Raw genomic sequence first — 13,153 nt, 5'->3', positions numbered from 1 at the left:
AAACCCACCCCCACATTAGCACGCTTCCTCCAACAAGGGCATACTCGCTCTAACAAAGCCTTGTCTCTTAATAAGGCCACTCCTTATGACACTATGGAAGCCAATTACATTCAGACTACCACAGCTTGCTATGACCGATACATAGAACTTGTTGAAGAATATTTGGTGGCTATTGCATTAAGGCCAAGTTTGCAATGGAAGGAAGCGATGGAGATAAGAGCACAACCCAACTCACGCAGCTCACCACACCAGCTACCACCGTTCACCTACCAGCACTACTCATCCTCTCCCACTCTGACTCTGACTCTGACTTTGGGGAGTACTGGCCTAGAAAGATGATGGCTTACCTGCTCCTGCCAGCACGCTTCATATCTTCTCTGTCTTTAGGCTCCAGCCCTGGAAACAAAGGACTTTTCACACCAATTTCTGCTTGTTACCAGCTACTAAGGTTCATAAACATAAGTTTCACTGTACTTCAAAAGAAATGAGGAAACAGAAATGGTTAAAGGAAAACTGGTTTATTTATAGCTTGGTATAATTGGGAGAGACTATTCTAGTTATCTCCACTTCTCTTTAGCAGTGTTACAGCCTTATAGAAAAGATTAAATGAAAGCCTGGGGTCTGCATATGTTGACTTAGCTGGAAGACAAGCTATTAGAACTCTGTCAGATCTCTTTCTGGAGTCCAGTGGCTACAGGAATTCAGTTTATTCTCTACCCCCCTCATAGGATGAAATTCCTGGAGCAATTTTATGTCTGTCTTTCTTTCTTCCTTCCTTCCTTCCTTTCTTCCTTTCTCTTTTTCTTTCATTCTTAGAAACAATGTTTTACTGTACAGCTCTGGCTTTCTTGGAAATATATATTAGACCAGGCTAGCCTCAAACTTCATAGATCTACCTGTCACTGCCTCCTGAGTATTGAAATGAAAAGTATGTGCCACCATGCCCGACAATAATCCATTTTTAGGGTTCCTGTTACGTGCTGTCATATTCTCAGACTTGAGCAGCACAGGGCAGGTGGCTAAGTCTTCCAGGCTACAACCAGAGGACTTCTCATCTTCGCTTTGATTACATCCCCACTAGACAATAACACCTCTTCTCCCTGTCTTCTGCACTGGATGCGGTAAGAACAGGTGTCTTGGTTCTTCCCAAAGCTCCTAAGAGGGAACACAGATCATCTATTTATGTCACACTGTTTCAGAGTGGGTTTTGTAGAATTTAGCTTTCTTGCCGGGAAGGAAGGCCCCGGGGGAAGAGAGGAATTGCTGCCATAGTTTGGTTTTCAGGAAACATTTGCCTTCAAACCTGTCCTTCCTATAATGCCCCAGGAAGATGTAGTCTGCATTGTGAGTAAAATTCCAAGGTACAAAAGCTAACGAGAAAGACAGTCCAGGATCTGGAAGAGTGTGCCAAGTCTTTTCACACAAATAAGCCTGGATGGGATTTTTTTTCCAAGTAGTGGGGATTGAGTCTGCGACCTTGAGCATGTAAGGTAAGAGCACCAACACTGAGCTCTGACCCTGAACTCCCTGGGAACCTTAGCAAGATATAAATGGACAGGTGGGTGTAAACCACTGTGGTGCTTTCTTAGGCCCATGTGGTATAAGGTCATCCATAAGATCTGCCTGGGGTGGGTGTTCTGAAATATGAGTAGTATTCTATCCTCATTCCCACTGTTCCGTCTGATTCTGACACTGTCTGATCCTGATTGTTATGGATGCTCTTTGTCCCTGCTAGTCCTGTCACCCTTCAGCCCCAAACAAACACATAGACGCTATATTAGTTATAAAACTGCTGGCCTGTGTCTAGGGTTTCTTATTGGCTATCTCTGTCTTAATTGTTAACCCATTTCTATTAATTTATGTATTTCCAAGTGGTTGGCTTACTGGAGAATGCCCAGACCTGTTACTCCTTTGGCGCCCTATATAGTGACTGTCTTGTGGGCTTTCTCTGCCTACCTTTCCCAGAATTCTCCTCGTTTCCTAGTCCCACCTGTCTTCCTGCCTTATTGGCCAACAGTGTTTTACCAATCAACCAATAAGAGAAACATATATACAGAAGGACTTCCCAGATCACCTGACTTTTCTGATGACAATGACAGATAATGTAAGATAGGCTAAGGTCTCTAAGGACACAAGTGGGAGGGCCAGATGGAGAAGTAGAACAGAAGGCACATACTCACTGTATTACTACCTTTCTCATTGCTGTAATTAAAGACCTAACAAAAGCAACCGAAGGAAGAGGGGGCTTATTTTGTCTTGAACTTTGAGGGACATCCTACCATGGTGCAGATGACTTAGCAGCAGGAGTGTGATGCCAATCACCATACTGTATCCAGTCAGAAACCTAAAAGTAATAGTTGCTGCTGCTCAGATCCCTTTCTCCTTTTTATTTATTCTAGAACTATAGCCCTTGGAATTGAGGCAAAATAAAAAGACAAAACTTTAGAGCCTTTATCCTGAAATCTGGCTTGTTTCCTGTTGACGGAGTTGGAGCCAGGAAACTTCTAGAACCATGGATGGACAACGTATGTATCTTCCTATATCGGCTTGTTGAGGGCTAGAATGGTTTGGAGCCTCCAGTTTTAACACTTCTCTCAGATTCCTAACGTAATAATTTGTGCCTGCCTAGACCCAAGAAACCTTGCGACCTAGAGTTTTGATAGCATGTCAATCTTGTATGAAGTAAACCCTTTGAGTAATGTAAAAAAATGGAGGGAAGGGATTTAAAAATAATATTTTAATACTTCCTTGAGAATTTTGTGCAATGTATTTTGATCATATTTATACCCCCAACTTCTCTCACATCCATTTTTGCCTTCCTACTCACCCTGCTTCATGTTCGTTCTCTTTTTTTCTTCAATCTGTTGAGTTCAAATTGTGTTACTTAAATACTGTTGGGTGTGGGGCCAGCCCTGGAGAGTGGCTGACCTACCAGGGGTTACACCCTTAAAGAAAACTGACCCCCCAACCCAGCCATTATCAAATGCAAATAGTTCCTCAGCCAGGGTTGGGACTCAGACCAGTTCAGGAGAGAATGTTTAACATTCTTTATAGATAAAACTTGAGAGGCACCAAATCATACATGTGCCTCTTATAAAAATCACCTAAGAGTTGGGACTTAGTGATTAAGAGCATGCTTTAGTGGTAAAGAGAACCTGGGTTCAGAATGCATACAGCTCAACCATCTGTAACTCCAGTTCCAGGGAATCTGATGCCCTCTTCAGACCTGTGGGGTGCACATACATATACTCAGAAAAAATGCACATACACACAAAATTAAAAAAAAAACTTTTGGGCTGGAGAGATGGCTCAGAGGTTAAGAGCACTGGCTGCTCTTCCAGAGGTCCTGAGTTCAATTCCCAGAAACCTCATGGAGGCTTACAACCACCTGTAATGGGGTCTGGTGCCCTCTTCTGGCCTTCAGGCAGAATACTATACACCTAATAAAGAAATACATCTTTTTTTTTCTTTTTTTTTTTTAATCTTTCTTTAAAAACACCTAAGACTGCCAGGTAGTGGTGGTGTACACCTTTAATCCCAGCAGTTGGGAGACAGAGGCAAATAGATGTCTGTGAGCTTGAGGCCAGCCTGGTCTATAGAGCAAGTGCCAGAACAGCCAAGGCAGTTATACAGAGAAACGCTGTCTCAAAAAACCAAAACCAAAACCAAAAATCTAAAAGTGACTCACCTTTATGAGACCAGTGCCCAGCTTGGGGAATGTCTTATCTTTCCTGCACACCTTGAGTTTGCTAATCTCCACACTTAAAATGATGCTGTTAATAAACTGCAGCTCTGTTTCACACCAGCTCTGCTGAACTTCTTTCCTGTGGCAAGACCCAAAAACCCCTAAGGTCCCTGCCCTTGATAGCATATGTTATGCCCCCACTTGTGTCCTCTGACAGCATGGCACCGCCTGCATTAAGGGGGGGCTTCCCACCTCAACCCAGTCTAGAAATGCCTGGAGGTTTGTCTCCTAGCGCCTTGGTCACTGTTTCATTGCTGTGGAGAGACACCACGATGAAGGCAACTCTCATAAAGAAAGCATATAACTGGGGTAACTCACAGTTTCAGAGGTTTAGTCCATTATCATCATGGCAGGGTGTGTGGTGGCACACAGCCAGACATGGTGTTGGAGAAGTAGCTGAGAATTTTTTTTTTGGTTTTTCGAGACAGGGTTTCTCTGTGTAGCTTTGGAGGCTGTCCTGGAACTCGCTCTGTAGACCAAGCTGGCCTTGAACTCACAGAGATCCGCCTGCCTCTGCCTCCCAAGTGCTGGGATTAAAGGTGTGCGCCACCAACACCCAATGCCCATAGTCTTCAACTGTTCAAAAGTCAATGGAGAGTCGCTTCTAAGACTCAGGGAATACTTGAATACCCTGTAGCATCATGAAATAAGTTACTACATCCAACACACAATGACACAGTAAACACTCGCATTCCACAAAAGAGGAACAGTGACACAGAAAAGAGAGAACAAAGCAGGACTAAAACCCAGTGGGGGAAAACCCCAAATCATACAATGTTGTGTTGGGCATCTGGAACTCATGATGGCATCATTTGGACTTCAAGAGACTTAGGTAGCCCCACTCCTCCAGCCTGATGGCACACAGCACACATTGAACTTCTTGGATTGGCTCTATTCCCTGCCTACTGCTTTCCTTGGTGGATGTCACATGCTTCTAGAATCACTAACATCCTGGGTTCTCCATCATAACTTAGGATCCACCTTCACAGCTCTTCACAAAGCTCTCTCATGGTCTTCTTGTAGGAAACTGAACCACACCACACCCTACTTGGCCTTAGCCACTGTCTGGAACCATGGAACAAAACTCCATGGTACCTACGCCAAATTTCTGTATTTTTCTGCTTGCAAAACCAGTACTATATGGATGATGGTTTCAAGTTCTACTGACAGTTCAGGATGGAGTCTTCCCTCCTTGGACCATCACTGTAATGGCTTCTATATACTTGAATCTGAAAAACCTAGGCTGCTATTTTCAAGCAGGGAGTGCTTTCTAAGGTGTTCTCAGTTCAGACTCTCTCCTTTCAAATGCATTTGGATTTTCACAAGTTGGAGTCTTGGATGGGTGGAGTCTCATCTTAAAAATACCTTTCCTTAGCTGACCAAGCTAGGGGGTCCCTGCTCACTGACTCCAGTTTGGCAGTTGGCAAACCTGTGTAGGACCAAATTAGACCCCCTGAATGCAGGAGATAGTGGGTGGCTGGAGCAGTTTGTGGGGTCACTGGCAGTGGGACCAGGATCTATCTCTAATGTGTAAAATGGCTTTTAGGAACCTATTCCCTATGGAGGGATACCTTGCTCAGCCTAGACACAGGGGGGGAGGGCCTTGATACTGCCTCAATGTGGTTATGGGACCAACTTGGTTGACTTCCCATGGGAGGCCATACCCTCTCCAAGGAACAAAAAGGGGAGTAGGGTGAGAGGGAGGTGGGGGGGAGTAGGAGGAGGGGAAAGAAGGGGAACTGGGATCAGCATGTAAACAAAAAGAAATAAAAGCTTTGCTACCACAAAAATACCTTTCCTATTGTCACAAAACCCAATATTTTGCTTTAGTAAAATAAGTACTTGACAGTTTGAGCTGCTTTTGCTAAGCATGGTTGTGAATGACTTTAATCCCAGAACTTGAGAGATGGAGGCAGGTGGATGTCTACGAGTTTGAGGCCAGACTGGTCTACATGGCAAGCTCCAGGCCACCTAAGGCTATATCGTGAGACCTTGTCTCAAAAACAAACAGTTATAACTACTTCCTCAGAAACTGCCTTGGCTACAGCATTAGACTTGCTCATATTCATTTCCTTACCAAGCTGCACATTTTTATATATTTATGCCATCATTGTTGCCCTTTTTTGACTGCAGACGTAGATAAGAATGGCAGCTGTGGTGGTTTGAGTGAGAATGGCCTGTAGACTCATATATTTGGATGCTTAGTCACCAGGCAGTGGAACTCTTTGATAGGATTAGGATTAGGATTAGGATTAGGATTAGGAAGTGCATCCTTACTGGAGGAAGCGTGCCAGGCCGAGTCTCTCCCTCTCTGTCTCTCTTTCTCTTGCTCGCTCTCACTGTCTGTTGCCTGTGATCAGGATGTAAACCCTCAGCTACTTCTCCAGCACCATGTCTGCTTGTGTGCCGCCATGCTTCCCAATTAAATGCTTTCTTTTAATGGTGTCTCTTCGAAACAATAGAACGTGACTGAGACAGCTACCAATGACCTTGCCACAACCAGAATACTATCCTACCTTGAAATTCCTTCACCAGACAAAGTGCTTTACTTTCTAATCCAGTCTCACTCACATTCTCAGGGTAAGGGCAAGAATGCAGCCAGAATCTTTGCCAGAATATAGCAGGAGTTATCTCTAACCCTGTCCCCAGTGTATTCCTAATTCTCCTCTGAAACTTCAGGCCTTCTTGTCCATGTTTCTCTCAGCATTCTGGTCTTCAGAACTCCCACCAAAATGACACGTTAACCTCTGTTGACAAAAAAATCTCTAAATCTGACAAAGGTCCTAAAGGCCACAAAGATGCCACTGAGACCTACAAAAATCAGGCCTACCTTTTGCCCTCCCTAAGGACCAGGCGAACCCCAGATCAAGAAACTCATAAGGCAGAAATAACTAATTATTCCCTCCTCAAGTCCTTATAGGTTCTGCAACAGACCTTGGGGACTATTCATCAGATGGTTTAGGAGGCTGCTCCCCTACCCATGTCTGAGCCTGCCCACAGGCTCCATCCTGGTGGACTTGTGTGGGTAAAGAGGACCCTAACCCAGAGACTGGAGCCAGCATGGAAAGGCCTATCTATACTCCTGTGGTCTTCACCAACCTTACAGCAGTGAAGGTCACCAGTGTCACCCTGCAGACCCACCACACCCAGGGAGGCTACAGAAGATAACACAAATGGGTTGTCACCATGTCCTCTGGCTCCCTAAAGATAAGACTGACACAACTCTAAAATTATTCCTGTTTTGTCTCCCCATGGGAAACTCCCCAAACCCCCCATAAGCCAGTTCCTTAGGTATGGGAACTAAGAGAGACCAGAACTGGGGAGCTCACAGTCAATCTATCCCTGAGACCCAACCCACCTTCCAGGGAGATTTCTGTAAAATATTGCATCCTAAGGCTACTGGGGGGTGGTTCAATGATACAGAAATGAAATACTTTGCATTGGTATGGATTTGGTTTATTGATAAAAGTTTAAAATCAATTTTGTTATATGTATATTTCTACTCTTGTTTAGGTATTGCATTTAAGCAGCTCTTTTAAAAACATAATATATAATTAAATACAGATTACAGATAGTCACCTATAATAGTCAAAACTTATAGTTATGTTAATTAGGTTTTCTAGATATACAGAGATACATTTAAGATGGATAGGTATTCTTCAAAACCTCTCGAAGACCTACAGAATATGGCATTTAAAATGGTTTATTAGGGTTTTTCACGACACTGAGACACAACTGCTCCTGGCAACACCAATTATGTCAGAGAGGAAGATGGGCATCAAAGAAACTCACTATGGAGTTTGCCTTCAACGTGGCAAAACTGACCTATTGGGCAAAGAATTGCTCTTGCCTCAACTGCTGACAGTAAGAATGCTGTCCAAACTAGACAAACTAACGGGTTACAAAGGAAAGTGACTGCTAAACTTGCCAAGAGATAGGATCCTCCTTCCAGCTTCCTGCTATACAGAAGAAAGCAACTGATGAATTTGCCGACAAAAGACAGAACAGATCTTCAAATTTCCTACTTCATTAAAAAGTCTGCCAGACACTATGGCCTATGGGCTGAAGATGGATGTCCCAATGTTACAAAACAACTTTGGGTGACTGTCTATGCAGCAAGATGTCTCTGTCAATTCTAGAGTTTATGTATTATCCTTTGGAGGTCTTTGATAGAGTTGAAGACAGTTATGGTTATGGTTTTCCTTAGTTATGATAAAAAATAATGGAGAAAATTGTAGGGCCCACCTAATCTAGATTCTTGGCTCCCCCATGCATGGCAAACCATCCCTTCTCATTCCCCTGTTGGTGGGGCAGGCTTCCCGGGCTCCACTGCAGTTGGAACTTTAGCCTTAGTTATGAGGGATGAAAGCTTTTAGGAAGTCAGTACTCAAGTAGACTTAGACCTGAACCATCTAGAAAATTCCACTTCCAATCTGGAAACCCCATTAGTCTCCTCAGTTGAGGTTGATGTTCAGAATCAAAGAAGACTGGACCTCCTCTTTAGGGACAAGAAAGTCTCTGTAAGACACTGGGAGAAACTCATTGATTCTCTGTCAGTCAATCAGGGACAATTAGAGGAGGTTTAGACATGGGCAGAAATAACCTTCAGGACAGAGAAAGGAGTTGTTAAGAATCCAACAACTGGTGCAGTCTTTGTTTTCCTGGTTCCCATACTTATGGTTATGGCTAGACCATTAATCCTTTGGCTCCTAGCCCTCTGCTTGTTCAACTCAATGCTTAGTTAGCTATGTAAAACAGAGAATAAATTCTGTTAAACTACTAGTGCTAAGGAGATGATATAAACCCCTGCCCCAAGATTTGGATCATGGCCACAGAACTAGTAGAGAATGTAACAGGCTCCTAGACCTTAGCGCAACTGACGCCATGATGGAAGTACCACTCAGGCCTAAGAACCCAGCACATAGGCAGCAACACTGGCAAAAATGAGAACAAAGACCAAATCCACCAGAGTCCCATAGTTCTGGGAAAGTCCCTAGATGTACCAACCTTGCTTTTTTGCTTCTGTAATTCTGATTTTAGCTGACTATACTTGCTAACCAAGGTGTGTCAGCCCAAGACATGGTTTCTGTGCTTTAAAGCTCATCCTGAGAAAGGTCCAGGACTGCACTCAGGTCCTGAACACCCAGTGTAGTAGTCCACTGACTAACAAAGACTTTCTGCTAGTTTGAGTCTATGTCTGAGCGGTCTTCTCTGGTGGACGCCTCACAGCGGGTCAAGCAATGCATGGTAAATCAGCTCAGCAATTGCACTTCCTGCTTCCGCTCAGTAACAGAACTCCCTTCATTTTCAGTCATGCACTGGTCCATGGGTGAAGCTTTTGTTATTTAAGGTTCTGAAGAAGAGTCAACAAGATGGCTGAGAGGATAAAGGCCACTGCTGCCGAATCTGATGACCTGAGTTTGATCCCTGGTACCCACATGATGGAAGAAAAGAATCAATTCCCACAAGTTGTACTCCATATGCACCCCTGCACTCCCCCATGCACACACAAAACAGATACATTTTTTTTGATGTTTTGAGGAAGATAATTGGTGTAGACACTGTTAGGGAAGATTTTAAGATCAGAGTTTCTCAACTTTGCCTACTATAGTTTTTCAAAAATACCAATAACTGCGCACTTCCTCGGAGATCTCGATTTAATTGTTCCAAGTCATGCTCAGGCATTGGATTATTAATTTTCCTGTCTCCCCAGGTGATGTGAATGGATAGCAAGGTTAAGAAGTACTGTTTGGCTGGGCAGTGGTAGCACACACCTTAATTCCGGCACTCAGGCAGCAGAGGCAGGTGGACCTCTGTGAGTTCAAGGCCAGCCTGGTCTACAGAGTGAGTTCTGGGACAGCCAGCCCTATGTTGAGAGGCCCTGTCTCAAAAAAAGGAAAAAAGAAACAAGGTATGGTCCCATGATGCATGGGACTCAAAGGAAGCCCATCTGGCCCTGATCTGCTGCACAACTATAATTTTCAGCCCAAATCTTTTTTTTTCGGGGGGGATTCAAAATTTATTTTGGGACAGACAGTATCAGCAGGTAAAACTGCAGCATAGTTCACACATTCATTCACAGGGCGTGAGAAAGCCATAGCTGGCGTGTTCTCTGTAACAATATCCCCTTCACAGTGTGAACAGTGAACAGGCTAGCCAGCAAACACTGTATCACAGGCTTCACTTAATAATCCCAGAAGGAAAGGCACAACTAGGCAGGAAAAAAAAAGTTTTGGATCCTAAAATCAGGTGCAACAACTAAGAGGACAGGAAGCTGGTGGACGAGATTCCATCCTCATTTTGGCAGTGGGGTTCATTCCACTGGGCAGAAAGAAGTCTCCCCAGGAGCTAGAAGTATGCCCCTCCTCCCTCATTAAACTATCAGAACACTGTTACAGCAGCTGCTCAAAATTATCACACAAACAAGAATGTAATTAAAAAAATAACAAAATGCGGAACCAGCCATAGAGACATCTTGAACATCTGGCCCTTCTCACCACATTAACTCCTAAGTTTAAGACCTGGCAATACTTTGCAGTCACAAAATAGCAAAATAGACCTTTTTTTTTTGGCTACAAAAATAAAAATAAAGGAGGTAGATAAATAAGCCCTCACATCCAAAACTTGCCTGTCTCAAACTGTAACCTTCATAATGGCAGAGGTGGTGTGAAAATCTTCACGACTTGGGATAAGGAAATTGAAATAACAACTGGAAGGTAGCATGATTTAACATTCGGAGCGGAAATGAGACTCGCCTGGCCCTGCTAGGAGTTTCTCCCTAAGGAGGAGCATGCATGCAGTCCAACAACACAGTAGGCACTGCACCAGGTGAAATCCCCTGACATACCTGCTCCAGGGTTTGAGAAGAAGGTGATTTGTGGGAGATGTGGGGGGCAGGTGGCAGCTTTGGGGCTCCAAACCATTTTAAAAGAGCAGCAGGGTCAGTTTGGGGGCATTCTACAAAGGATCTAAGGCTAAAGGACATGGGCTGATTGGAGTGCCTTCGGTTTCTGAGAGCTCTTTTCTTCCTCTCTCTTAAGTACATTCATCAACAGGAGATGCACACAGGACGGGGAGTCATATAAATCAGGTCCCTACAGAGATGTCCATTGACCTGCATTAGTCACCATGGAGGACACAGCACCTTCACCCATGGATTGAAGTAAGTAGTGTCACTTCCACTGTGGTCCAATTTGTCCCAACTGATACACTTTGAAACAGGTGACAGTCTTTGGAAACAGCCAGGAGGCCACACAAAGCCTCTAGTATACAGTTTGTCCCAAGTAACAAAACCTGCTTCTTTCCAAAAAGCCTGTTTTGGATTTTTTCTGGGTTTTTTCTTCTTTTTGTTTTTTGTTTTTATTGTTCGGAAAGCAGCATAGCTACAATCAAGATTGTAGGACTGCCCACAACTATGGTCACAAGTGTAAACATCACTACTTGCATTCCAGGAAGAGAAGAGGAGGAGACGGTTAAGAAAGCTACACAATGAAGCAGATCTGGTTCCACCCGTACCCCTCTTCCTCCTCAGCTGACTGCAATCTTGTTTTCCTCCAGAAAGTGGGGGAACTGGTGCATGGCCACACTGTCAGGAACAGCAGGCTTCTCCATGTTCCCACTCACGGCAGGCTGAGAACCTTCGAGCTTGGAAAGTGTGGCGTTGCTCACTACAGAGCTGGCCCCCAGGGACACCAGCAGGGTGGGGATGCCTCCAGTCTGCATCACAGAGAGCTCATTGGTCTTCATGGCCAGACCCCCACTGAGGACGCTGGTGTACCGGTTCCAAGTGGCAGGGTCCATGCTCACCGCTCACCGTGGGGGACAGGAGTTCCTTGGGAAAAGCCTCACTCTCTTTCTCTCTGCACTCAGGACAGCCGCAGGGTTCTCCATGGCCAGCTTCCTGCCCCTGCGGGTGGAGTTATTGTTAACCCCATGCGTCATGTAGTGTACCTTCAGATTGCCTTTAGTGGTGAAGGCTCGCCCACATATGTTGCAGATAAAAGGCTTTTCTCCCGTGTGCGTCCGCTCATGGATCTGAACAGCACTGGCAGATGAGAAGTTTTCCACACCGGGTATAGCAGTGTAGCTTGGCCTGTCGGCGTGGCTGTGCTGGTAGCCAAGGTGTCGTGCTTGAGACATGCTGGAGGCTCCCACAAAGGTGCCAGGAACTTCAATTTTGACATAGGAGGGCTGTGCGTGGATGTATGTTGATGGGATGCCAGTGTGAGACTTACGCTTGCCGAGGATGGCCTCGTCCTTGACCTTGACATCCATCGCAGTCGCAGAGACGGTTGGAGGCTTCCCTCTCCCTTTCTTGGACGGGTCGAGTGCCACAGCAGGGAGGGAACTCTGAAGGAGCACAGAGCCCGGGGTCTGAGGTAGCAGGGTACTTGGGAGGCGAGACATGAAGCTGGGGAAAACCCGTGTCCCATCAGGCTTCAAAGTGAAGGGTGTAAACCCAGAGGATAGTGAGCCTGCTGTAGAGGGCGCACTGGCATGAGGTAGCTTGGTTTGTTTCAAGGCATCTAGAGACAGAGCAGGGTTTGAGGTTTTCTAGCTGAGTAGAGCCACAACAGCGGACACCTGCTGGGATATGGACACCTTTGAGACACATGATTGCTTAAGGCCTTCAGAGTGTCCGCACCTGCCACTCCAGAGTGGAGGGCGAGTGCGGCCCACATGTTCACCTGGACGCGAATTTGTTCGGTGAGTTGGATTTATTGCTGCTGCTGCTGCTGCTACTGCTGCTGCAGACCTGGGATCTGCTCTAGGACCCATGGGATGCTGTGGGCAGCTGGCACGGGTGCTACAGGGGCATCCACATTCCGCTGGTTCACTGCCACCTTGGTGCCACGGAGCGCCTGCAGAGTCACATTGGTGTTGGCCACTTTGCCTTTAGGTACACAGCTTACGTCCTGGGGTGTGGGTGTCAGGGTAGCCTCTGTCTTTAAGTACAAAATGGAGTCCATGTCCAGCTTTTCCTTCGAGTACCCTGAGCTGCTGTTGTTGTCCTGGTGACTGTCCTTATTGCTTGGGCTGTCCGGCTGGTGGCTCAGGACAGCTCTGGGAAAGTCCTCTGAAGGCACTGGCCCCTCACTGTCGTTCATAATGAGGACCAGAGGATTTTTAGTGCGATTTTTCTTGTGTTCCATGAACTCAGAGAGACTGAAGAACTCAGCACAACACTCCTCACAAGTGTGAGTCTCCTCCACCGAGGGCACTTCACCAGGACTCTGTCCTCTGTCACTTCATCACCATTCCCTGGGGAGTTCACTGGAGCACCGGGTTCCCCTGCCACTGGGCTGGAGCCTCTTCGAGGTCGAAGCTCGGCTGCTGCAGCAGTGGCTGCTCGCCCTGGCCCTCCTCCAAGTGGATGTGCTGGGGCTTCGCCTGCTTGTGCCTTGACAT

General features: G+C 45.7%; 1 pseudogene; it reads right to left on the bottom strand.

Moving 5' to 3' along the window:
- Positions 1-11,272: 11,272 nt before the first annotated feature.
- Positions 11,273-13,153, bottom strand: LOC101834272 (annotated as a pseudogene).

Source organism: Mesocricetus auratus, unplaced genomic scaffold, assembly GCF_017639785.1.
Source record: "Mesocricetus auratus isolate SY011 unplaced genomic scaffold, BCM_Maur_2.0 Super-Scaffold_100008, whole genome shotgun sequence".
Lineage (NCBI taxonomy): Eukaryota > Metazoa > Chordata > Mammalia > Rodentia > Cricetidae > Mesocricetus > Mesocricetus auratus.
Note: the sequence above shows the minus strand (reverse complement) of the source record. Positions and strands in the feature narration are given on the sequence as shown.